Consider the following 27,683-nt stretch of genomic DNA (forward strand, 5'->3'; position numbering starts at 1 on the left):
TCCAGCATAGTATTTTGAGTGGTGAAGTTGAGTTGATGGCTGTGACTCTGACTACTGAAGTTTTTGCTTACTAGCCTTGTGCACAGCACAGCTCCTAGACTTGGCTTGGGGTGATGGTTTTAAGCTGCTTTTGGAACAGCAACAGCTACCAGCTGCTTGGGGTGTTGTGCACAAGAGGAAAAAGTCCAGTCTTCATGGAGAGAAAAGGAAGCAGCAGTTTCTCTATTCAAACATTGCCATGGCAAAGCTTGGTGCTGCAGTAGGTGATGTCCGTGTGCCTGCCCATGGGGAACAAGGGCACATACACATTGTTTCATACATTTTTGGAGATGCTGGCCAGGTTACTGGCCCTTTCCTTCAAGTAATTTGGGATCACTGTATGGAAAGTTGTTACTGATTTGAGGACAAGGGACTTTGAAAGACCCCGTGTTGAGGTGAGTCACTTCCTGACTTGAGAGGGTGATGAAATGAGCTGCCCTCAAATCTGCTCAGGGAAACTCTGATCAAACATTGCCTCACCTGCTATGCCCACAGGATTTCTGCTGCTCTCCTCCCTACAAACACATGCAGGGCCCCAGAGGACCTTGCACCTGTTCTTAGGAGCAATAACAGTAAAATCAGCCCCCACTCCAAAAAGTTTTGTCTGGGCAAGAACCAGAGTCCTTTCACATCTGCCCTGCCCACTGGCTCCTGGCATCTTGTTGCCTCTCTCACAAGCGAGCTGCACAGCCTTGCTTTTCAGAAAACACTGGTGTTTTGTAATTTTTTTGGCAGCTGGGACAAGTTCTTTGCAACCATCTGAACTTTGCATTTGTTTAAGTAATTTACTGCCCTGTCGCTCAGAGGGGTCATTTGTTCAAAGCTGAATAGCTGCGGGGCTGGAGAATAAACATCAGTCTCCCCACTCTTGCCTCCACAGGGTATTGGCCAGCTGTGGGTGATGCAAGATGAGCTTAGCTTCACCCTGTTTAATGAGTCAATGAACCCTGTATCTCTCCTGACATACGGGGTGACTTCTAAAAAGAAAGCTGGTCGCTCTGTCCTGCCCATTCCCCAGGCATCAGGAGCTGTGCCTCCATGCCTGCCCTGCAGTAATGGGGCAGAGAGTTTGGCCTTGGGGTGCCAGGGAAGGACAATGGTTTTGTGGTGGTCTCCAGAAGCTCTGTAACAGTTGGGTGTTTTTATCCTAAATAAAGCTGCTTTAGAGATGGTGACAGCACCACTGGGAACTTGCAGGCAGGAGTGGCTCGTGCCAGAACCACAACTGGAGGATCTCTCTTCTTGTTCCCTAGCTGAGACTGATTCCTTCTGGGTCTTGTGGCTCTCCTTGTCTCACTCAGCAGCCTTTAAAATCTGGAGGAAGTCTCTCTTATCCCATTCTCCAGGACAGAAATAAAACCTCTGCTCAGGTCAGGGCTTTTTCTGAGACACAGGGTGAGAGACCAGATGAAACATCTTAATCCATGCAATGGAAATGTCCAACATGTTCACTCTATAGATGTATGATGTTGATGAGAACTCTTAACACTTCCTGGAGGTCAGGCAGCTTTAGGACTGGTGAGGTGTCCTGGTGTTTCACCCCAAAAAGAGCACAACAGCATCTCTCAGAGCACACAGTCCAGACTTCTGTTTGTTTCCAGTTTATAACTAGCAGAGCCCTGGTGATGATGACTTCTGGGATTCACCTGAAGCTAGCAGGCTCTGCTGGGCAGCCATCCCCACAGCTTTGCTGGTGCAGTAGAACTTGCTGGCTGACAAGAGGTGTTTGCCAGGTTGGCAGCCCCTGTGCACCCCAGCCACACTGCAGAGTCCAAACTTGGAGTTATGCTCCATGGCTGAAAAGTGAGACACTACCTGCCCTGACCACTGCCAGGCTGCTCAACTGATTTGCGTGACAAGAGAATGTTGGGCTTCCCAAAATTATCTTCAGTGCATCTCTAAGGTTTCATTTCCTTGTGGTGGCTGCTTTCTGAGACGCCTACACTTCCACATGCACACAAACACATCTGATGCAACAGTGAGCACCCCAGCAGCCTGGGCTCTTGAGGCCTGGAGCCAGACCTCTGGCTTTTGTTAGAGCAAGCCAAAATTTCTGCTTTGCACTGTGCCAGGTAGCACTGCTCTGCTGTCCTGCTCAGGGACCCAAAACGTGCAGTGCACAGCAAGGGAGGAACAAACCCAAAGCCTGTACAGCCCTCCTGGCTGGCCAATACTCTTTGCTCACAGCTTCCTTTTGGGCTCATGAAGCGGTGGAATGACAGCATCTTTGCAGGCACCTCTTTGTACCATCTGCAGTATTAGGGCCTATGTGATTTTAGGTTTTCCACATGGTGCAACACAAAAGCAGGGGCACAACTTTCTTAAGGATGTGTCAAAACAGGGCAGAAAATGCACAGGCCACTTTGGTCCCTGGAAGTGCCTGTAAGATGACTGTTATGGGCAAAGAAAAATTTGGGAGATGTTGCTGGCTCCTGTGGGATGGCCTTGACAGAGCTGGGGTGTGCACAGATCTCCCTATGCCGCCAGCGGCAGGATGAGAGCCCCCACCATAACCTGGGGCTGTGGAAAGAGTCCAGACCACTGGCTGGGTGGGAGCTCAGGCTGCACTGAGTCTTGCTAGGGCAAGAAGGAATCGACCTGAACACTCACCTCATGGAAAACCCCAGAAAAAGTCCGGGATTTTTTTTCTAGCAAGACTGAAACCCTAACATGCATAGCACAGCCCCAGCCTGGCACATTGCCCAGCACTGAACAGGCAGGGGAGCCCCTATCCCCGAGAGCATCCCTCCATGCAAGTTAGTCCAGCCAGCTTTCCTGCTGTCTCCATAGCATGTGCATGTACCTGCAGCACTTGACTCCAGACCTTCAGCCTCCCACATGCCAAGAACAGGACCACACTTGAGGAACCCTTGGCTTTGCCAAAGAAAGGATGTTCTGCTCTTGCATGTGGTAAACTGGGGTTTCTGTTCCAGCCTTGATGGGGCTGGTGACTCATGATCCTGCTTTGAAAACTATGGCTGGATTAGCAGCAATAGGCTAGTTGTAGTTCTCCCCTGGCCTTTGTGCCTCATTTACCAATTTATTGCCTGATCTGAGGCTTTCTCTTTATTCCCACAAAGACCTTTGTTCCTGTCTTCCTGGCTTGTCTTTTCTTTGACAAATCTCACTTACTTGTTTTGTTCACATTGACTCACATCATACCCTCAATCTTCCAGACAAAACTGAATTTGGGGGCTTCTAAAAACCTTTCTAGGAAAGGAGAGAGGGAGCTGGAGTGCACTTGTCTACCTCCAGGGAGTGTGGGGAGATGTATGGGGCAATGCACTGGCAGGGCTGTCAGCAAGGCTGCTTTGATTGTGTGGGGCTTAGCAGCAACCATCACCAGGCTGGCTGTGCTGAGGAAAACTTGCTATTTTTGTTTCCACCTGTCCCTCTCGTCACCGCCTCTGTGGCCGTGGTGGTGAAGTGAACCGTCATTGGATCCTTCAAATTTTCCTGTGTGTAAGGATATGGCAAACCCAAGTTACGATGTGGTTTGGGAAGAGGAATAAGGCATTTCTCAAGGGAGTATTGCAGCCCCTCTTCAAGAGCAGAGCTGCTTGTGTCCAGCCAAAATCATGGTGTGGTTTACTACTTCTGCAGAGTAGGAAAGGGAACAGCATCCCAAAGTGCTGCTTCAGAGAGGAAAAACTCGCATGACTTTAAGAGAGTAATAAAAGAAATTAAGTGCAATGATTCATCCGGGGGGTCTGGTTCCTGCAGAGACAGCAGCAAAAGCCAGCCCATGCTGTCCCCTCTCTCCAGGACCAGACTCCAGGTGTTGGGACTTGTTCCCCATCAATGGCTGAGTCAGGGAGCATGGAGGTGGTTGCTCAGGCTATCATTAGCACCCCAGGGCTTGCCAGGGATGTGCTTCCTACCTCCTACATACCCACACTTGAGGTACCCTACAGTGAACAGAGAGCTGGTGCTCTTGCAGTACCTCTTGCAGGGAGGTTGTTGTCCTTGGTCTGGAGCGTTGCCAGTGTTCAGCTGCAGCTGATGAATGAGCTGCTAGGGAGATAAATGTGCCATTTGGTGACTGGCCAGAGCATTATTTACCATTTATGCAGGGAAAGTTTAGCCCTGCACAAGGTGGTGCATGACTGGCATAACCAAAAGTGCAGGGACAGCCAGACCCAAAAGGCAGAGCTGCTGCCTTTGCCTGTAGGAAGTTTCTTTCTGAGCACAGCTGGCAGGGCTGGGACAGCTTGTGCTTCCCAACAGACTGGATCAGAAGCAATGGGATGCTAGATTTGCAAACATGATGCAGGGAAGCAAAGGCCCTTCTGAGCTGGCTTAAAGCTATGAGAGAAGCCAGATGCCCGTGGCAAGGTTTATCAAGATTGTGTTTCAGGTATCCTTATTTCAAAAAATGTATACTGTCTGAGAAATAAGCTAGGAACTCACCAGACCTACCTGTACTGTTGCTGCTACTACGGTGATCCTCCAGAGTTGCCAGCTCTGTGTAGCTCTGCAGCAGCTGAGCTCAGCGGTGCTGCAGCACACAGGAGCATCTCACAGATGGGAAGGCTGAAGCAAGCAGGAGTGCTGGTGCTCAAGGGCCACTAAACTCGTCCCTCCTGTGTCTCTCTACTCCACTGGGTGGGCTCCTCTGCTGGCTGCTGCTCTAGAGCCAGAGCAGCTGTTGCCTGTCATGGGAGCAAGAGAGTGGAGTTGGGTATTGATATTTCTTAATTAACAGGATTGTCTGAGTTTCTTTACTGGCATCAAAATGTATTCCTCGCATAGCTGTGCTCTCTGCATTGCAAAATGGACACTGCTGCTATTTTTATATGTGTTTTCCCAACTGTTTTTCATTTTTCTGTGCATCTGTTCCTTGCATGATCTTCTGGGTAGCCAGGAGTGAAGATGAAGTAAGAAAAGAGAAAACACTGCAGTTTCTCATTTGGGCAGCCATCTGGAGGCTTTCTCAAAACATTAAGAACCCCCTGAAACTTTGATCTTTTTGCAGTGTTTATGCTGGGCATCCCCTAAAACAGCATCGTCTTAAATCACAGCTCTCTTTGAAACATGCAGGCCAAGCTGTGGTGGTTGGCAGAGACAGCAGGCACAGTAACCAGCACCAGCCTTCCTCCAGAGCCCCTCTGTTTGTCCCACTTTCTCCTTGCTCTTCTCCACCAGCTTCTGCAGGGTGGTATGGAGGCAGGCAGAATTGGATGGGATCCATTTAATATTTTGTCCTTGCTCAGAGTGACTCTCTGAAGTGACAATTTGCTCCTGGCAAAAGGAAGAGCTGTGCAATGCAGGGCCTTTCTGTCCATGCACCATGTCCCTGTCCCACACCCCTGCACCCTATCCCAGCATGGATAGAACTGGGCTTTTGCTGGGCACAAGGTGCTGCAAAGCCCTTAAGTTGCCTCTTGTGGGGAAAAGCAACCCCGGCAAGGCTGTGCTACCTCTTTCTGGAAAGAATGGCAAAATTCAGAGGCCTTCTCCCTCCCTCTATGTTATTTTTCCCTTGTGAGGGATTTAGATAACAAACAGTATATATGGTATTCCTTCAGCGTGGTGGTGTTTTGTGGCTGGCAGATCTTGACCCCTTGGATGTGTGAGTGAATTGAGCTGCTCCTCATTCCATGCAAGCATTTACCAGAGAAATGGTTTTGTCTCAGGTTCCCTTCAGGTACAGGGCATTATTGAGGTGATCTCAGCAGCTGATGGAGAAATGTTCCCACTGAACATGATTCCTGCTCAAAATCACATTCTGGTCTATTTTCTATTCAGAAATTATGATCTTTAATAAATATAATGCTTAAAACCAATCTCTAGCAAGAGTGATTAAATCATTGCCTTGGTCTCCTTGACTGAATTCAGCCTCCATATATTCAGGAGGCTCCTCTCAGTAATTCCATCCTGGTGATGTGCTGGTGGGGAGCCATTGCAGCAGAGGATGTGGCACAGAGAGGAGCCACTTGGCTCCTTTGGTATGGGGTGGCAGAGATGCTGTTGTGCAGATAAAACTGCATGGCAAGAAAGGCTGAAGAAGCTGTAGGTGGAGATACAGGTTGTATGGCAGTAAACTCTGAAAACTGTGGAGTGCAGGGAAGTTTTGTTTTTAGGCACCAGTGATGACAGCTGGAGAGAAAGTGCTGGACTTTCTCTACAATTCTGTCACCCTCTGACATCTGGTAGAAAGCTATTTCTTCATTCTGTGTTGCTATACAGGCTTGGACTTCCAACTTAATTTAGAGTGAGTAGGAAACCTAGACAAAATGCTGAGAGGCGCCTTAGCAGAACCCCCATCACAGTAAGATCAGAGATGGACTTTTTCTCCCTGCTCTGCTTGATGTTTTTTGGGTTTTTTTGGCGTTTTTTGGGGTTTTTTTTTTGCATTCCCTGTGTGAAGAACACTGTTATGGAGTATGGAGCATGCTCAGGTTGCTTTCTTCCCTTGTCCCTTCAGAGCAGTGCACTAAGTCTGGCTTATTCCTTTAAGACGAAAGGACAAAGGAAGTAAAGTTCCTCAGCCACAGATCAGGTATAGTGTCTGTCAAACTCGGTTTTTCCCTTGCTGGTATTTCTAGTGCTGGGTTTGGGCTGGTTCATAAGCCAAAGCTTCAATCTAGGCTTTGGTCCCAGAGGAATTCAGCAGTTTAACTTCTTCCTGCCTTGGAGGGCAGGAATAAATCCCATCCTCTGAGTGCCATGCTGTGCAGAGTTCCCCATATTTGGGGTGTTAAGGCAGGAGGATAGCATGTTTCTAACCTCAAGGAAAGAGTTTGGAAAGCACAAGCCATTGGCAGGTTCCACCAGAGTCAGGCGAGTAACTCCAGCTGGAGACAGTGCTAGGCCAGTGCCCAGCAGTTTTTGGAAAATCCCGCTCCTTTAAAACTATCTCAGTTGTGGGTGTCTCTGTTCATAATGGAAAATCCTCCAAGCCTTCCCAATCTAAGAGCAGTGAGAAAGCTGTGGTCCCATGGTACAGGAATGCTTAAGGCTGGTGGGGTATGTGCTCCTCTCCATGAAGCATGGCAAGAGCTCAGCTCTGGATGCTGCAAGGCTGCTGGGGGTGAATAGGCTCTGCCAAAACTTCTGCTGAGGCTCTCTGTGTCCAAAAGAGCATGGAAGGCTTGCTGTTTGGCCGAAATCTTTTCAGTTAACATCAGGCTGTCATGGGCTGCTCTATAAGGTTGTTGAACATGCCCACCTTCATGTGGGCTGAGGAGGGTTTGAAGGTGTCCTTGAGCACGGCACTCCTGTTGGTAGGAAAGCAACCCAACTGTGCAACGTTTAAAGCAGGAAGGAGAAAAGGGGAAACCCTGCTGCTTTGCAAGGAAGGCAGGCTTTCACTGGGCTTTATTTAATTGGACATGATTAATATTCCCTTGTTGCTATAGCTCCTCTGGGGCTCTTCCTCCCTGTCAGGATTTTCATTTAACATGTTTTTAATGCACTCTTTGCATATCTGCTATCACATCTGAAAGTCACCTCTGCAATATAAAACAGGCAGGTGGAGGAGGAGGATGGAGAGGAATGAGCACAGATGCTTTTTCAGCATGCACTGAGTGCTGTCTCTGGAGAAGACCTGCTGGCAGGTATTGCTGGGAAGCTGGGAAGGCTGTGCCACAAGCCAGCAGGCAGGCAGTTGGGAGGATGGCAGGCGCTTCAGCATGTAGCAGTTGGCATCTGGTGCAGGGAATGAGTGGGAGGGGAGGAGGGGAAAAGGCAGCCTGATTTCTCAGAGTTAGCTGCCAGCTTCTTCACCCTCACCACCTTGCCAGCTCTTGGAGTTCAAAGTCGTGAGGCAGCCCATCCTTTGCCTGAAACTATGAGTTGTTGTTACACTATAAAAACATCCTAGTCTCCTCAGCAAGAAAGCAATACTAAATGCCTGGCTCTTTTTGGGGTGGGGGTAAGAGCAGGGTTTCAAGCACTGCTCTGCAAGCAGGTGGGTCAGAAATACAGGGCTGATGAGTGAGAACTGATGCCCTCCCACAGTGGTCATGGGGACTGAGCTGCCACTGCTGGGATGCTGCCTGTCAGCTGTGGAGGCAGCAGAAATTTCAGGCAGTATGTGTTCCATATGGATGTTTTGGTTTGGATGACCCCAACCCAAAAGTCTGGCATGGTGCTCCAAGCAGGGATTGAGTGGGAGAAATGTGGCCTCGCTTCTGTGTTAGTAACACCAACACAAGTTCTGACTGGGTTGTAGGTTTGTTTTTACATTAAAATTTGTCTTTGTTCTCAATGAAAGTTAAAGAGAAGACAATTAGGGTTTTCAAGTGTTTAGGCCTACCTACCCTATTGTATTTTGTTTCTAAGCAGTAAATACCACTTGATCAACTGTTCCTGACTGCTGCCACCTCCTCATCTTATGTTCCTAGCACCTGTCAGCTCGGCCAAAATCTGTCAGCAGAAGTCCAAGTGCACTTCCTGACTTGCCAGCCCACCCAAAACATCCTAGCCATCCCAGCTGGCTTTCCTTAACTTTCACACAGTGCTTACCAGATCAGATAAATCTTTCTCTATTGATGACAGGGTGTCTATGTCTATATGGCTCATCTGTGCACTCCTTCAAATTATTAGGAAAAACCCATAAACCCCTGTTGGCCACTGGGAGAAAAGGGGTTTCTTGGTAATTTTGGGAACAGTCGAGCATTGCAGCAGTCCCCAGTTGGAAGAGATGTGGATGGTCAAAATTGTGACCCCAGCACAGGGTTGTTAACAGTGTCTGTCATCACCCCTTCCCACTCCCTGCCAGCAGAGACAAGTCAGGAGGGTTCTCAACCCCCAAATGGAATGCGTCCCACTTGCACTTCTAAAACTTTTTTGATGTTATAACTGTTTCTGTGTGGATCTTTTCACCTTCGTCAATGTGTGCTGTATTTTAGCAGATGCATTTGCATGTTACAAACCACTCTTGCATACGGAACCAAGCAGCACACAATAAAACAGATCTGTTGAGCAGACCCTTGTACCACTAGAGTCCAAGGCAGATTTAGAGAGAGACCAAGAATATCTCAGTGATAAATCTCTTGTCAAAGGATTTGCAGCCACCTGTAAGAAAATCAGTGATAGCCTTATATTTGTCATCGATTTCTGGGCTGAAATACAGAGAGCAAAGACTTGGTTCAAGGGACCATGATGATTACAGTTGTTGACTACATACTGAAAAACAAGCCTATTTGGTCAGTCATTAACCAGAAAGAAGAAAACAGAAGATGGTTCGTTCAAGAGGCAGTTTGTGCTCACTGAGTTGAAACAAATGCCTTTATTTAATTTTGTGAAGTAATTTTCCAAGTAATTAGTTTCATCCTTACCCCTTGTAGTTGTGATATGCTGACAAATATTTTTCCACAGCCAAGGAAATTGCAAATGACTTTTCCATAAAAACTCAGCTGGTCTTCTGGAAATTTTGTTTTGAGAAGAGATGGCAGTCAAGTGAAATGGGTTTCCCCAACCCCTTTCTCCAGCTTTAGCTTGGTTGGACACCACTGCTGGAGACCAGAAGTTTGGTCATTGTGGTTTTAAGAATCTCTGCAGACTTGAGCTTGTGGGATAATGAGTCAGTTTAAGATGGTTGCACCCATAAGAACTACCTAATGCTATTTTTGTCAGAACGTTGAGGTGTAGGAAAATATTTGGGGTTTTCAACCTGAGTGTAACTCCTGCACTGAATAAGGCCTTCTAGTACTGAAGCACTTGAGCATACTCATAGACCCAAGTCTTATTAGTCAAAATATGTAAGGTTGTGTTTAGAGTCAAGGCTCCAAGAACTATTTATTTCTAAGAAACCTGATTATGGGGCTTTGGAAACCCAGAGTCCCTGTCACAGGGAGGCCACTTGCAGTCCTCTTGGTTGCAGTCTCTCAATAGAGCATTCTTAAAGGTAGCCTTGTGTTGAACTGTAGTCTTGCATCAGGGCTCAGGAAAACACAAAGGAAATAACATTTTTGTTACTGAAGACCGTTGCAGGAGGTGATGTGGGGAAGCTGCTTTCACTGAGAAATGTGTGTTGTATGAAAATCATGATTACGGCAAGGAAAATGTTAGTTCTTGCAGGCCAAGTGCTGGTGCCACCTTGTCACAGGCAGTCTGTTGAATATTGATTGTCTATTAGCTGAGGCTTCCTATTGATCCCACATATCTGTCTTTTAAAGAAGATTAGATGTGAGCAGCTTTCAATGGAGGAGAGAGCAGAAAAGAAAGGCTGGTTCCAGCACTAGCAGCATTTCTCTGTAAAGATTTTAATGTCCATGATTCTAGGAAACTATTAGTGCTTTAACACTGCCTCACCTAGAGGCTGGCAAAGACAGGATCTGTGTGTGAGGGGTTTGTAAGATTCCTGTCTTTTTAATTTTTTTTAAGGAGAAAAATTTACAAACAAGACAGTCTCTATTTCTTAAGTCTGTACCAATGTGAAAAACAGTCAAACATCTTGATCTCTTCCTGACATTTGTGGTGGGGAGTTCAAGGAACAAATCCAGCCCCATGTCAGCTAACCCTGCAGGGGTGGGCAACTGCTGGTAGCCAGCCAGGATGGATTTGTTCCAATTGCATGATGAGAGAAGGTAGCATGGACAGTGAAGTTTGGGCTCCTTGCTGAGGAAACCCTCCTGCACAGCTTGGCTATGGATGTGTCCCCCACCTCATTCCCCAGCCTTTCCCGCTGGCCACACTAACTGCAACCACTGAGTTACCCATCCCCACGTTCCTCCATGCCTGGGGATCTGTAATTAGACAATGACGGCTCTGTAAGGGTGATGAAGATCTATTTTGGGGAAGCAGGTCAGATCTGAGTGTGAGTGTGTTGGATCTCTGTGTGTGTCTGCCACAGCAGAGCCCACGGATGGGCTGACATTTCAGTGCATCCTGTTTACACTGCAGCCCAGACAGCAGGAGAAGTATTTTTAAACAAAAATGCAGATTGCATTGTAATCAGCCCATGTTAAGGAAACAAACATTTTTGCCACAATGCAAAACCAAACATTTGCTCAAGATTTAGGATTCCTTTCCCTTAAGCTATCTGCAAAACATAAACTCTGACTTTTTCTCCTTTCTTCCATTGATTTCCTCACCACTGTCCTGTGATACATTAAATGGAGAAATGTTTGTCATAGGTAACAGTTTCACATTTTTGCATTTCATAGCATGCCAGGAATTTGGTTGCTGAGCATTTTGTGTTTTGAAATGTCAGGCGTGTCTGTCTGAATCAACTGACTGCAGCTTGCACTGCGAGCAATGCCTGTATTTTGACAACATCTTTACACTGAAAGAGAGGGGGGAAAAAAACCAACAGAAAAGCACAGGCTAAAAATTACCCTGGTTGCTAAAAATACTGAGGACAGGAATAGAGAATACACCACACTGTTTTTCAGACTCACGTGTGCTTTGAGTTTATTACAGGATTAGAGCTTCCAAACTATGCCAAAGGCTGCGGTTGAGTTTCTATTATAAGTCTGCTTTTTTAGCTTCTCCCCGAGACTGTGAAAGGCTTCATATAAGGATGCACATTCCATAGGTAGGAAGCCTTTAGGATGAAGGGGTAGATATAAGGGAGTTGCTTTGCTTTCTCCAGCAAATTTTGAAGTAGGGTGTCTGGAGCAGCCTGGGAGCATCACCCTGCTGTGTGCTCTCCTGGTGGCCACTGGAATGGGGAGCAGCTGCTGTTGGCCACCTTGGCTTGGAAAGAGCTCGTTGTCACTGCAATGAAGGGTGGGTCTTTCCTGTCCCACATTACACCCATGGCTGTGCAGAGCCTCGATGGCAGAAACACTTGTCTGAAAACTGGGCTTTGTCCTAGTAAATCTTTTTGTCCTACCTTTGTCTTCCTACTGCTGGTGAAGAGGATTGAGAGGCAGGTGGGACAAAAGATGCTTTTGTAGAAGACACTTAATGAGGCATAGAAGTTTATGACAGCATTAGCATTTAACAAAAATCATATAGCAAAAAAACTCCACCCAATCCATTGCTGCTTTTTCATGTGATAGGAATTTGAAAGAATAAAAATTTCAATATGGGTTCCAAGCAGGAATCCTCTTGAGGTACTGCATTGGGCTGATGCTGCCTCATCATACATTCCTGCTTTCCCTTCTTTTTTAATTCTTTCATGTGGTTTTATTCTTCAACATGCAGAATACATTATTTTGGAGAGCTCAATCTATAAAAAGCAACAAGTAAGTTGGAGCCTTGACTCAGCTGGGAGCAGCTCTGCCACTCTGAGTTATCAAGCTCCGTTTGCAGTGTGTGCTGGGAAGGAGCAATACCTGAGGGGACTAACCCAGATAATTTAAACAGCACCAGTTCTTTTGCTTCTAGCAACAAGGAATGGCTGCTGCAGGTTGTTACTGTAAAGAACCAAGCAGGCAGACAGGTCCCAAAGCTGCACACAGGGGCCAGCTCGTCACCTGTGCTGGCACCATCATGTCTCTTGGTCAGGCCACATCTGCTACGCATGACAGAGTCGAAACACCTTGCAGCTGGCAGTAATGATAATAAGGCTAATAAATAGACTGGTTGCTTGTGAAATGATAATTTGTTCCAAAACAGCCCTTATTAATAGCCCACGGATGGCAGTGGCCATCTGGGGCCTAAGCTATGCAAACTGCTACAAGAATTTGCTCTGCAGCTGATGGGGAGCCACAACTGCTGCTGGTTCAGTCCTAGGTAAAATGAGTGTGAAAATGGGGAAATGTTTCTTTGGGGAAATCTATTTCCAGTCAAAATATCTATTTGTTGCCTTGAATATTTCATAACACAGTTACAAAATATGCAGAAAGAATATTGACCCCTAGAGTACAATATGGCTGACTTTGTGAGACTTACTCCCTTCACAAACTTGGCCTGCTTTATTTCTTAATGACATTTTTGAGCTAATTAAAACTCTCCCATGCAGATAGCTTGCTTTCCAAGCAAGAAGGAAAAAAAAAAAAAGGAAAGACAGTTCTTTGAAGCCTCCCCCAAAGGTCAAGCAATGCCACAAGCTGTGATGAATGTGTCCATTTATCGCCTCGGGTGTGAGGCTATCCAGAGCTGTGACATTTCCCTGGTAGAAGTCAATAGCAAGTCCTCAGTTTGTAGCACAGTGTGAAATTTGCTGGTTTTTCCTTTTTCCTTCTCCCATTTCTGTTTAAATGATGTGATGGTCTGTAGCAATGCCCATCTCTGTACCAGTGATACCAGCTGGTCTCAGGCATGCAAGAAGCTGCAGAACCATCCCAACAAGACCTGCTCTAGCTGGGAGATGATGGGACTGAGGGACCAGGTCCTGGGAGAGAGCAGATCCAAGTCTGCAGGAACTTTTATCTGCCCAAGCTGCATATTAGCAACAGTCCAGAGCCAGGCCTGCTGTCTTTGTACTCGACCCTCCTTTTCCTCCAGCACAGAGATGCAAATCTGAGTTTGTGCCTGTTGGCCTCCTGCTCACCTGGAACAGTTGTGTGCTGGGATGTCAGGGCTGGATGCACCTGCAGGGGACTTTGGCTTATTTGACCCAGGTGCCTGGGAAGGAAGCCAAACCAGAAGCTGCCTTCATGTGCACATCAAAACTGGTCTGGCTCCATCTGGGGTGGCCCAGACCAATTCTAAGTCCTTGTGACAGGGACACTGTTGGGGGGACCAGACTTCCTCTGAAATAACACCTTTGAACTGCTTATAGTGCAAGGGCAGCAGCTGCTTTGGTCCACTGATCCATTCCTAGCATGCTGAATGATTGCTAATTATAGCCAGGAGGCAGACCTTTCCCCCTGCCCTGCTGAGCTGTGCTGGCCTCCCAGTGAGCTGCAGGGAAGTTTTACCCCTATCTGTTACCATCAAGTGCCAGGACTTCATCCTAGCACACAGCTGGCTCTGGCTGCTCTCTGCCAGCAAGGGCCTGCTACATTGAAAGTTCTAGTTGCCAAGTTTTAGTTTTAGAAGCAAAGGCTGAAGCTGTGGTGTCCTCCTACACACCCTGCTTCTTCCTGGCTTGTGGCTTTTGGCATGTCTGAAGAGAATCACAGGGAAGCGATGGCAGAAGGGGAGACCATGTATCCCCACAGCACTGGTGCAGGCGAGGGAGAGGGGAAATTCAGTGGCAAGTGAGTCATGTGGAAGCTAATCCAGAGCTGTTTCACTGCCCTCCCCCCTTCTCTGTACTCTCAGTGACTTTTTTGGGAGATGTTAAAAGATACAAGCTCTTCTATAGCTAAAGTCAAACTGTCTGCCAATAATAGACATGTTCTTTCCCTTTACTTCACCCACGCAGGTTGATCTGTGTTTTTTATTAAAATTTTATGGAAGGCATTCAAACTTATAATGATTGAAAAAAAAACCCAAAAAAACAAACCCCGTTCCTTATGATGTTGTTGTTATATTTGGGAGTTTATTTGGTTCAACTGTATTTTTGGCTTGGCTTAGAAATTTCATGCTTGCCTGGTCTGCTTTTGTTGGCCTTTCTGTGAATATATGCTTTGTAGATAGGGAGAAAAAATAATAACAAAATGTAGTTTCCCCTAAGGGTTCTGAACCAGGTGGAAGAGCCTGTGTTTTGTTCCTAGCAGTGAGAAGTGGGTTAGCTGCTGCAGTGAGCTGGCAGGAGGCAATATCTTGATTTTCCCTTTCTTCTGTGGCTGCTGCCTGTGCCACAGGTGTAGAGAACTGCTTTGGGACCACACAGCACCCCTGGGAGTTGTATTCAGAGGGGTGTGAGAGGTGCCTAGGCAGGGAGGACAGGAATGAGAGAAACTGGGGAATGAGGATAGGCAGGTGAAGCAAAAGGGAAGAAGATGTGGGTAGGAGGATAAACAAAGAAAAAAAAAAAAGGGGAAGCTGGAGCTGCATACCATGCTTCTAAGGTGAGGCTAATGGAGGTGCCAAGTAGACAAATATATGCAGAGAACTACATATAGACACACCTGCAGATGCACACAGATAAAAATGTCTCTTAGGAGTTTAGAAATTATTTGAGCAAAATGTAGCTCTGTGTGTGTACATCATCTAAGAACAATTGTCTTCTGAATTTGGTACTCTTCACTGCTCATATCAGTAGTGATCTATAAACCCAGCACAACAGATCCATTGTTCTCTAAATAGACTCTTATTTTGAGTCTGCATAAGGTCTGCAAAAAACAGGAGGCAAAATGTAATGCATGTTAAGTGAAGTGAACAGAAAGAGAGGTAAATGGTGTCCTCTAGGGCATGCGCTGGAAGAAACTTGACACTTGCAACTCCTTTTAACTCTGGACATTCTGAGGATGAGGTTTCTAATTGCAATGACCACTTTGTAAGGAAAGGACCTATTGGGACATTAACTGGGCATTATTTTAGTCTTCCCTTCTGAAGTCTGTTCTCTAGCAGCACACCTTGTTCACCTGAGCATCCCTAGTACCTTTGAATTAGATAAATTAAAATCACTGGGGGAGAAAAATAGGAAAAAAAGGAAGTGTTAGCCACTTTTCAGATATTCTCTGGTGTTTGCTGACAAGGAGTTATGTTAGAAAAAGGGGAAACAAGGAGCACCAACACTGGTGTGGGGCACAGACTCTGCAGAGGGCCCTACAGTAGAGGCAAAGGCATCCCTCATGGGATGGGCATGCTACAGCTGACATCCATTCATAATCAAACAACTGCCAGTTCAGTAGCATTTGAGTCCTTTTCATAGGACCTGAGGAATCTCCCAAGCCAGTACTAAATTACCCCTTAAATTTTAAAGGTTTACTATTTATTTCATGTGTCACAGTAGGATGTGGGAACTGCACCAGAGCCCTCAGCAAGCAGGAAAAAAAAGATGGCTTGTACCTTATATCAAGATCTTATCTGGGGGTAAAAATTGATTGGTATATGCAGTGTGACCTGCAGAGAGCTATGAATGCCCTGAGAAGTTTGATCCCAGTAATTGCAGAGTAAATGCTATAGGAAATGGAAAAATTTTCTGTAAGTTTTCTTCAAGTACTGTGTTCTGGAGTACAGAAATTATGTGTCTTGGGGACTTGGTGGGTTCTTGGTTCTGGACAAATGGTTTCACAGCAGTTCCTGAAGCAAGGACTGGGGCTTAGGGCATACCCCACATCAAGATCCCCTACAGAGAGGGAAGTCAGTATGGAGGTAGAGGTATCATCTGCAGTCGAGTTTGCACTAAAAATTGCTTTGGTTTTCTTTTGTCAGCTTTCTTTCTTTGCAAAGAAACACTCAGATTGAGGACATTCTGTTTTGTTTTGTTTTGTTTTGTTACAAACCTGAGTTCTGATTCAATACCCACTTCTGTAGAGAAGGAACACAATTCTTGGATGATGCCTTTATCTCTTTACCAGCTGAAGGCAGGAGTAAAACACGAAATTAGACTGGAAATCACAGGGTATTCCTGACGCAGCAGCTGCCTGTTTATCACAAGAAAATATATTTAGAGTTTCAAATAAATATGAAAGACCCTAGTATCTCTAATACTGTACTTTAGGGCTTTTAATGTATTCTTTAAAAATGCTTTTTAATGCCTGTCCAACTCAATCTGTCCCTCTTGGTTTTTTTTTGGCCATGGGTCAGCATTTTCCTTTGGGCTTGAAAGACTGATGTCAAAAGCTGGGCTGCAGCCAGGTGATCAGGTCAGCAAGGCAAAATTCAATCAAGTGGTTTTTTGGCCGGTGTCACTGTGGCCTGGACAGCCCCTGGAGCCACAGCTGCCTGGCAGCCCTTGTCCCCTGATAAGCTCAGAGCTGATCTGCACACTGTTTTCAGCACCTGTTTAACTCTTTACATGAACTGTGTTCATCTTGGGGATGGGCTTGCCTTGCTCTCTTTGTGCCCACACCAGTGGCTGGCTACCCCCAGTGTGGTGCCCATTTTTGTGCCACCCTTCCCTGGTGTGAGTGCCTGCCAACAGGTATAAGGATGGGGCACTCACTGGTGTTTTCTGGGTAGGTCCTGGCTCTCAGGTGCTCTGTCTCCTGGGCTATCTCACCATCCTTGCCATCCTTGCCGTCCTTGTGAACTGATGGGGTTGGTGCCATGAGGTGACACAGCTTGATGAGGCTTTGCACAAAGGGCTACTTCTTTTTCTTCATTTTAAACCTGCCACCTTCACTTTATATCCAGAAAAGGTAGCAAAGGGGCTGCGAGGGTCCTGTGGCTCAACAGGTTTCAAAGCAATGCTTTCTTCTGCTGTCAGTGACCAAGCTTTGCTCTCCAGGCTGGCCCTATTGGGAAAATTAGCTTCTCCTGTTAGTGTCTAAGCCAAAGCTGAAAGATGAGACAAGTCGATTTTCCACTGGGTGCATCTTAATATTTCATTGCCAGCACTGCACAAGCAGCACTTCCCCTCCATTATAAAATGGCATAAGAAGGATGCAGAATCCCAGAAACAGGCATTGTTAATTTACATTTTACAAGTGTTGTTTGTCAAAGACAACCATTGTAATTGCTTGCTTTCCATTTCTAAAATGTGCTAGCAATAAACTGGAAAAAAATAATGGGATACACGTATTTGGCAAGCTCTTTTCGGGGTTTTATATCAGTCCACTGCTGGATTCAATTATAAGCGATTTGAATTTTTCACACAGTGTCTTTCTTCTTAAAAATGTCTCCTTTCAAATCAAAACCCTCAACATAATTTGTGAAAATGTTCAAGTTGTTTTAAGTTTTCATCCAAAATTTTTCCTGTAGTGTGAAATTGGATTTTTGTGTTATGTGGAAAACGTTGTTGTTCTTGAAATAAAACTTCTCCAGCAATTCTGTGTAAATGGGTATGTACTGAGCCAGAGCAAAACAGAATTAATTTTTTTAACATCTTTCTCCTCTGATGCATTGGGATAAAACTGCCAGTCTATATCCAACGGCCCTGTTCTTTGCAGCTTGAGCACTGTCCAGATTCCCCAAATTAATTCCTATGGTTCCCAACAGTGACACTAGAAAGCCAGGAACCTGTGGTGTAGGAAAGCTTCTCTAAGGTTTCAGGATCTTTCACTTACCAAAAACCCCAGTGGCTGCTGGGATTCTCAGAAGTATTATAGCTTCTTTTACTGAAATAGATGGCACCACTGGAATTGTGCAGTGGGCCACGTGGCTGTTTATCCCAATTCCCTGGGTGTGTCTTGGAGGACATCAGAAGCATTGCGATCTGCTTATCCTTCTGTTTTCCCTTCTTGGGCAGACTTTAAGTTCTTTTCCTAAAAAATGTGTTTCAATTGAATGAAGCAGCTGTTGCTCATCCTAATTGATTTTAGCTGAAGTTAACAGTGCTAATTATCTTACACTTCCTTCCTATTTTTATCCTCTGCTGCTGAAAACAGAGGAGAAGGCATTGGTGAAAATCCTGCAAGACGGTGAATTTCTGTTCCGTGCGACCAGGGGATTAATAGTATATGGTGTTATTAACTGTAAATCTCGGTCCCCAGGCTGGCTCCACTTCAGCACATGATTGAATGTTCCCTCTTCCCGCTCAATATTTTCTGCCTAATGCCACCCCACCCGTGTCTGATCCTCTTTTGTACCGGGCTCTCAGGCACAGCAGATGTGTCCAGCAGGCTGCAGGGTTGGGAATGCAGCCAGGCTGCTCCCCTCTGCCCCCGCAGGGCCAGTGCCAGGGTGTCCCTCCAGCCCTGGGCACACAGCACAGCTGCTCTTACCACTCGCCTTGGTAGCCCCTCCATGCAGGTGTGCCCCACAAGGCTGTGCTGCTGTGAAAGCCTGTGCTTCAAGCTGAGCACATTCCTGCTTTACCTTTTTCCTGTCACTGGCAGGTTATATTTTTAAAGGTCACAGAGGCACAGAGTGAAATACGAGCATCCTGCCTGTTGCAGCTCTGGGCAGGAGACCTGTAATTTCTCTCTGGGGAAGGGGAGGAGAAGGGAGAGTTGCAAACTTCCCTTGTAGAAGTGGAACTGCCTGGGAGAGAAAATGCAAGGAAAAGAGAAGAAAAATAACATAGCAAGATTGCAAAATATAGCAGTCCTGCAGAGGCAGTCAGTTCTTGTTCAGCCTTCATTTGCTGATTGATAGCACTAGTGCCTCCCAATGGGATATTTCAGTTTCCTACAGCTCTCCCTGCTCATATGCCATGTGTTTCTTCACAATTTATCTTCACAGATGTGGACGCAGAGCAGTAAAAGGTGAAATACCTTTGCTAAGGTCATGGAGCAGATGTAGGAATTGGGAACAGGTGTTTTCCCTGTTACTTTCTCCTCTTAAGCAGGACAAGGCAATGAATTTTGACCAGAGTCCTCTAGATGGTTTTAGTGGGGCCCACAAAGCAGCTACAGCTCTGTTAGATTCTTCTTGCTTCCATTGTGCAGCTTTCTGAGACATTGAAAGAAAGGGTAAGAATAAGGACAGTCCCACAGGCACTAAAAGGACTATCATGTGCACCTGGAAAATACAACCTTGGGCCAAGTGTTGCAGGGCTTCCTGCTCCCTCCTGAGCCTCATGCCAAGCAGGACACAGGATCCCATGCAGTACCTGGGGGCTCTGGGCATGGGACATATCCAGCATGGACCAAAATATTCTAATGAACAGATTTGGAGGAAAAAAGCTTTGAGTTTTCAGCCTCACAACAGCAGCAGTTTGCAATGTCACAGGCTTGGTCCTTTAACTTAGTCTGCAATAATTTAGGAATAATGTTTCAGGGAGTAAAATATATATGTCTGGGGGGAAGGATCACTCCATCAGCTCAAAGGGGATGGCCCATAAACCATGGGTTGTTCTGAAACACATAAAATAAGTGTTCTTTTACGGAAATAGGAGTAAAATGTCTATCATTAAATTAAGCATATTTAATAGAAGTGGCAAAACTTACTCAGAGAGATCAGCCCTTGGTGTAATTCTTCCCTGACCCTGTCCCTCAGTTTTGGGGTTTTTTGTGTGTATGATATTTTTGGTGGTGTTTTCTTTTTAATTCAAAGCTGACACATGTTTTGGGCCACCAGCAAAAAAGAAGGTGAAAAGAAGGACAACATGGAGAAACCCGGTTATCAAACTGACCTTTTTTGGCAGAGATTTGGAGTGACAGAGGCTGTAAGAACTGACCCCGTGACTTTGACCAGCTAACCTAAATAACTTGAAACTAGACTTTGTGCACCAGTTAGGGGAGTAAACTTCAGGTCAGCAAAGCCAGCAGGTACTTTTCAGTTCTGATGTCAAAGCAGCATTCAGGCATCTCATTAAGCACTGGAATATTTTTTGTGTAGTTTCTGGCAGATGTAAGGGAATTTTAAAAATCTAGTTCACAGATACATGGGGAAGTACTCAGGACATTAAACTTAAAAAAAAAAAATTAGAGTAGTTTTCTTGTCCTGTATCCCTTGTGATTACAAAATTGTGCATGGAAGAGCAGGAAGAAAGTTGACATAGGCACCCAGGGCTGTGAGGTTGGTTCCACAGTATCTTTTCCACGGTGTTGACATCAATGACTAAATTACTTTCCCCTTTCTTGTCTGGCTCCTAGTAGTACAAAGGGACCAATATCTGTCTTGAGAGGTCACTTGATGTGGCTTCATAGAAAAAAGGGCTGTAAAGACATCAGCAGTGTAGAGGTTTCCACCTTTTGGCATATTTCTGAGTCTGGTTCTTGGAGTTGCAGGAGGGAGAAATGCATGGTTGGAAATTTTGACCAACTCAGTATCTCTGGGTTGTCTTTCATCCCCTCATACTTCACCCTGAGGTTAAAGTCTGTGATTCCACAGTTTGTTGATCAGGTTCTCTTCAAAACAGTGTAAGCTGTAAAGAGTTTAAAAAGGAGAGAATCTGCCAAGTTGGGCAATGCCTGCAAAGATTTATTTCCTTTTGTCCCTATGTTAAATATTTTCCCTTTCAGTCACTTTCACTGGACTACCAGTGAAAGTGACTGAAATAATAGGAACAAAAATAATAGGAACACTGCAGGGAAATAACTGGCAATAGTTTGAGTCTTCCTTTACCTTGCACGTGCTGAGCTTAAGAAGTGGTGACTTTCCATCATGGACCTGCTGGCTCTTTCAGTTGGGTTCAGAAACTCATGTAAAGCTCAAAGAAGAATGCATGTCTGGAAGATATAAAACAAGCTGTGGAAAAATGGGAGTGAGGTGGATCATACCCAGCTCTCTATATTTAGAAGTCCAAGTATGTGTGCTCCCCCAGCAGCTGTGAGAAATAGTATTGTATGGGAGAAAACCTGGCCTGATGCGTTCCAGCCTGCCTGTGGTGGCATTTTGCTTTTGAACAGCTATGGTATAAATTACAGCAGTCCCAAAATTCCATCTATAACCCAGGGACCAGCTGGAAAATAGCAGGATGTACTGAAAATGTATAGCCATACATTACCAAACCCTAGTCACAGAGGAATGGCTCTGGGGTGGGGGGTAAAGGAACTTAAAAAACCCACAGAGAAGATCACTGATGGCAACAAGTCATCAAATTTCATAACTCTCTGTAAATGAGAATTTTTTATAACATGATAAATTGTATTTGACTAGGCTCCTTGGGGCTAAAGCAGCATCAGGAGCCCTTGTGCCTGCATAAGGATATGGGTTTCTGCAGGATTTAGCCATCAGAGCACCATGGGTCATTAGAAAAGACACCGTAGGTCTTCAAATATAGTGAAGCACAAATGTTGAGTGGCTTAAAATTAAAAGGGGTAAGCCCTGGGGAAATGAACTGTGTGATAAGGGAGGAATTTAAGACAGTCAGTGCTGGGAAGAGACCTGGAGAGGAGAATTTCCTACCTGCTTGAATGACACTTTACACAGTGACATCTGCCCAGGTAGACCCGTATTTCAGGCAAGTGTTAGAGCACAGATCTCCCTTTTAACTTCAATTTCTTTCATCAGAAACACAAGGCTCTAACAAAATATATTTTGGAGAAAAAGATTTCTGTCATGGAAGAACTGAAGCAAAATTACTTCAATCTTTTATGCCCTCTATTTCTAAAAATATAGATGACTAATCGAAATAATAAAATATTCACATAGTCAGGAATCTGTGTTTACAGTTAATGCTGAATTACATCCAAAGACATTTTAAAATGGGAATTTAATGTGTATCTTTGAACAGAATGAGATTTTTTTTTCTCCATTCACTCCTCAGAGGAGGCGCTTTGGGAAGTCACTTTGGAAAGCCCATCATTGGCAGCCTTGCCAAAAGCCACCTTGCAATCCTGGGCAGCACATCCCTCTGTGTCTGCAGAGCACTTCCCATGACAGGAGCAGGCTGCCTCCTGGGATGGCGCTGTACCATAGCAGTGATTTTGGCAGCATGCTCGTTTCCTGCTATCCAAGAACATAAAATAGCATTTTTGGTTTGTTTTTGTTTTTTTTGTAGATGAGAAGGGTTTTGTGCCAGGGACTCACCAGAGGAGAGACTGGGAGAAAGAAGTAGATCTGGGGTCCCTCTCCATCCTGTGTGGCCCCAGGATTGGTGTGAGATGGGAAGGGCTGTGCTGCTGAAGGGTCCCAAGCAGAAGGATGAGTACAGCTGGCTCTCCTGAATCAAGTTCCATTTTGGAGCAGAAAACACTGACCTGGTCTTGAAAAGCCTGGGATTTGACATCCACTTCTGTCCCTGACTAGCTGAATATCCTTAAGCAAAATGTTTCAGTTCCCCACAACTCAGTTTTCTACCTGAAAAACCTATCTGCCTGAGTTTTGCATTCCCTTGTCGGGGTGAAGGACTGCCCAGAAAGTACATGTGACTTTAGAGCAGCTAGGCAGGCAGCACTGCCATGGGTCAGCACACCCTGAGGGAGCAAGCTGGCCCAGGACTGCAGATATTGGTGAGCAATAGTCTCAGGAGGACTCTAAAAAATAACATCAATAAAAGGAAAAAAAGGAGTGAGTCTTCTGTGGTGAAAGCATGGTGTCATTTGCTGCGGTTTCCCAAAATTCTGGTACCAAAAGTAGATACTGAGGAACACAGAGCTTTACAAGCTGCTCAGTATGCTTTTTGAAGAGGTTTGCAAATCTACCCACCTTTCAAAATGTTACATTAGGGTTTCTAGGGTGGTCCATTAATCTAGATTGAAAGTGTGCTCTAGCTAGGGAGCAGATGATGATCCAAGGATGAAGTAATCTTCCCTCTTCCGAGATCCAATATATTTTCTATGAGACACAGCCTGCTAGGGACTTACTGAACTTTCTCTTTCCCATCTCAGCTTCTAATTTCATAATAATTTTTATATTGTTGGCATCATAGGCTGACTACCATTCCCTCCCTGCATTATTTTCTTCCCATTTACCTTTTTTTATTCCACCCCTAGAAATGCATGAATCTAAGACAAACGTTCCAATCCATAATACCTGAGGAGATCTGAAATGAGGTCAGAGAAATTCACCCATCCCTATAGGATAATCCTGATGCTCTACAGCGTTGTTTGATGTACTGCAAATGCTGCAGACACACTTGCAGGACTGATAAGAGAGCTGGGGGTGTATTAAATGGAGACAGTCCATGCACAGGAAAATCAGCAGAAGTCCTGTCTGGCCATCCCCTCTCTGCAAAGAATGGGGTGTTGGACTTCTCTGATTTCCTTGCAGTAAACCTGGAAATGACATTGCTGTAGCAGACCAGTCAGCTGGGTTGTCACACTGCTGCAGGCCAAGGTCATTTAGAAAGTCACCAGTGACTTTCTGGGAATAGCAGCTCTCACCACTTCAAAGGCTCAGGCAGCTGCCACCAGACCTAGTTTCCCTTCTTTATGCCGGGCCTTGGTGCTTGCTGCCAAGCATGAAGGAAAATCTGCAAAGTAAGTCAATGTTTGCAGTCTCAGAACATGAAGAATAATTTCCCTCACTGTTGCCAAGGCAGGACTGAAGGCAAGGAGCGGAACAGACTCCCCCCCCATCCCAAGGACAGCAGCAGGCATCCATCCCTCTTCATCCTTTGTCAGATGAGCCATCCCCATTCCTGATGATGGGTGCTCAAACCTTCTGGAAACACGATGTTAAAGGACATTTATTAGTATGCTAACATGGTCCTGTGCATCCCTTAAGAAAAAACATGGCACTGAGGAGAACTTCACATTGCACCCAAGGACGTGCACTGGCTGAAACAGACTTTGATCTTGGATTCAGACACAGAGTTAGGCCTGAGGCTGTCTCAGAGGACCCTGGTAGTTTCCAAAAACTTTCTGAAGGAGACATTTCCATCCACCTTTCGTCATCCCTCCTGGTGACTCAGCCTGACTTAAGTCAAGCTCAGCAGAATCCACCACCCCCTCTTCCTCTTCTGGGTCATGCTTTATCCATATCCTCTTGCTGGGGCAGGTAACACTTCTTGCAAGGATATGGGTTATCCATTCATAACTGTGGTGGGACTCTAAAATAATCCCCCAGAAAAGCCTCTGAGGAGAGGGAGGCTAAAGGAAGATCTGGCTTTGAGAACAGTTGTTATAAGTCAGTTCTTAATCACTCTTGGGAGCTGGAGAGTTCTCCCAGGCTTATTTTGGGAAAGTTAAAAAAATCTTTTTCTTCATTTTTTTCTTCCTCCATCCATTTGGATCTGGAGTGTTCACAAGAGGTAAGGCCATTTGGCCAACGAAAAAGCCCTGATGGGGTATACAAATGCATGTTGTTCCCATCCAAGAGACATCACTGGGATCAGGTAGGATGTTCCCCCTTCTCACGCAGGTCCCAAAACATCCTGGCTTCCCTGAGAAGGGGCATGGTTATGAACAAGACAAATGCATAGACACTACATGCAGCTCCTCTGGGTGAAACCAGAGATATTTTCCCCATTTTTGGAGCTGATCTGTGGAGCATGATGCTTCATCTGCTCTGGTGCATGGCCCTGCACAGGTCCAATCTCAGCCCCTGGCTGTTGAGGTGGGATCTGGCACACACAGATGTCACTGGAGCTTGCCAAACCTAAGTGGCACAGACTTGAACGCCAAGCAGAGGAAGGATGGTGGCTGCCATTTGGTTTAGAAAGCAGGATTCTGGTGCAGCAGCTCCACACAGTTGCTCTGATGAGCTATGTGGGAGTGCGTGTGTCAGGAGGAGGAATATACCACTCTTCCCCAAGTAAGGAAAGCTCTTAAGCTCTGAAATGCAGTTCTATGTCAAGCAGTGAAAAGATTAATCATTTTTGCTTTACAGCTGGGCTCAAGATACAATTCTAAACCAGTTTGGTCCAGCATACACTGACTGAGGAAATTACATCAACCAAGTTAAGCCTGAGGTTTGCTTTTTTAAAAAGGAGCTGTGCTTAAACACCACATCCTCAACCCCCTTCTAGTAGCAGGTTAGAGTCACTTTTCTTCAACTCAATCTGTTCTTGGATCTGTCAGCAAAAGAAGACCCTTTAACAAATGAACTGGGTGACAGTCTTTGGATATGATCCAACTTGCTTGTGAAGTTGAATGGAGAACAAATGACACCCTCTTGAGCCAGGGAATGCTGTGGGTGACAGAAAAACACCCTGTGGTAGATGACAACAGTGTTTTCATAACCAAGCCATAGCCTTGGGGTCACAGGAGAGGGAAGATGAGACGCTGCAGTGAAACCACAGGGAGGAAGAGCTCTGTGCCCTTGCCCTCAGAGATGCCACTGTGGCTGCACCTCTGGTCACAACAAACCCAAGAAGATGACAGTGATGTTCAGCACAAAACACTGCACCTCCACAGAGCACCCAGACTCACAGTGAATTTTTGCCCCAGACAGAAGGAAGATGGTCCCATGTGGAAACTCCAGCCTTACCTGACTATTTTGCATCATTCATCCTTCTGGTAGGAATAGTTCTGTACCTGGGACCTGTATTTGTGCCCCCTACTTCCACTGCTACAGGAAAGAGCATCAAAAGCTGGTTTCTACTTCAAAGCATTTGCTCTGACACTGTTTTGAGTCATCATAGATTTGGGTATTAAAGCATCATAGTTTCCAGTAATAGGTCACAACATATTTGCCAATTTTATTAATTTGGACAAAAATAAGATAAAACTTATTTAGCTTTCAGAGTGTATGCACCATGCAAATGCCAAGTGATCTGGGTTTTAAAACAATCTAAAGCTACAAAAAGAAAGGAAGATCATTATTTTTAGCTCTGATTCAATGCACAGCAGCAAGCCCCCTGAATATCATAACAAAGATCGTGGAATGATGCAGAGGCAGAGAAAAACAGCCTTAGAGAACAAAGCAAAACGAAAAAAAAAAAAAGAGAACAGGAAACTTCTTAAGCTATTATTGCCTTTGCAGTCTTCTTATCTGGAACTGAGTACAAGAAATAATTGAATTACAGTGTAATAATTACTCGGTTAATGAGGGCAGACAGGCAATTGCAATATTCCTAGTTTTCTTCCTTCCCTTTCCTGAAAATACTTAAAATAATTGGTAAACAAAGTGGGTTATTTATAAATACAGACAGACTATACATCCCAAACCAGTACAGCTAAGCAGGGAGAATGGAAAAAATTGTTTGCCTGAGATTTGGAGACATTTAAAGGAAAAGCTTCCCTTAAGGAAACAGCCAGCTGTGTACATTCAGAGCTAACTTCACAGCTGGCTGTTAAACACCCAAGCTGCTTTAAAACTCGACTTAGAGATGCTGAATACATAGTTTTAACTCCTAATGAGGTGTTAAGTGGCTCAGTAATTTATTTCCTTCCCAGGGGCTAATGATCATGTCAGAAGGGAAAGGGCAGCTATCAGCCTTGACATTTCGGTGATCCCCATCAGGACTGGTTGAATTATTATCGCCTCGTTCGCCACAAGGCACTGAGCTCTCCCGGAGTCAGCAGCCCAGTGGGATATATTTTTTTTCCTTATTCACGTTATAGCAGCCTGTGCTATTCCTGGCCAAGGGTAAACACCGCAGGAAGGATGACAAAGAAGTAGCCTGTGCCTGGGGAAGTTTGTCAGGCAATCTCGGGAAGATGAGGAGCTCCCACTGAAAGCCAGAGCTGTGCCAGCTCATTAGCGCTCTGTGGGGAAAGCATCTCCTAATGACATGGGATGCAGCTATTGCTGCCTTTTTTAAGCTTCAGGTTTTCTAACTCAGCACAGGTCAGCTCTAATCAGTGTGGGTTTCAAGCCTCAGCTGCCAGCTGCTTTTGAGCAGACCCTCTCAGAGCAAAACTGGGAATGGTTTGCAAAGGTTTCCTTTTCTGCTTTTTCAGACCAGCTAAAATCAGGAGGAAGTAAATATTTCATTTCATTTTGATTACTTTATGCCCCTGTAGGTGCTGCTTTGCTAAGGCACAGTCTATTGTGCCAAGCAGCAGTGTTTGTGGCCTTGTGTGGCTGCAGAGGTCTCACTTAAATATTCTGCTAGAATTGCTCATTGAGTGAAATGAGGCTAAATCTTAACAATTTCCGTGATGAGGCCAATGCAAGAAGTCAGTCGGTCTGCAAGTTGGGAAGCACTGTGAAAAAGTTACTATTTAAGCATACTAATAATGATGAAGTCCAGACAAATTCTTGCTCTTCTGGGGTATTGTTTGGCTCAGTAAAGATGAGCTGTGTGGGCTAACATAGAATCAGAGAATGGTTTGGGTGGGAAGGGACCTAAAAGATCAACTAATTCCAGTCCCCTGCTAAACTAAAGGCAGGGACACTTTTCACTAGACCAGGTTGCTCAAAAATCCCTACCTTGAACAGTGCCATGGTTGGGGCATCCACAACTTCTCTGGCCAACTTCATACATGTGGTAAGGTAAAGGAATGAAGGAATCCTATTGGGCTGACATGACATGTGCTGTGTATGGTCAGGTCTGCAGGTGGACTTTGAAGGTAAATGTGCAAACAAAAGCC

The 27,683-nt window shown here is 45.4% G+C and overlaps 1 long non-coding RNA gene across 1 annotated transcript in view; it reads left to right on the top strand.

Moving 5' to 3' along the window:
• Positions 1–27,683, top strand: part of LOC135299309 (uncharacterized) — a 41,117-nt gene that overhangs the window by 829 nt on the left and 12,605 nt on the right. The window contains exon 2 of the long non-coding RNA XR_010361304.1: positions 25,036–27,071. This is a non-coding gene — a long non-coding RNA (uncharacterized LOC135299309). The remainder of the gene's footprint in view (positions 1–25,035; positions 27,072–27,683) is intronic.

This window comes from Passer domesticus, chromosome 1, assembly GCF_036417665.1.
Source record: "Passer domesticus isolate bPasDom1 chromosome 1, bPasDom1.hap1, whole genome shotgun sequence".
Classification (NCBI taxonomy): Eukaryota; Metazoa; Chordata; class Aves; order Passeriformes; family Passeridae; genus Passer; species Passer domesticus.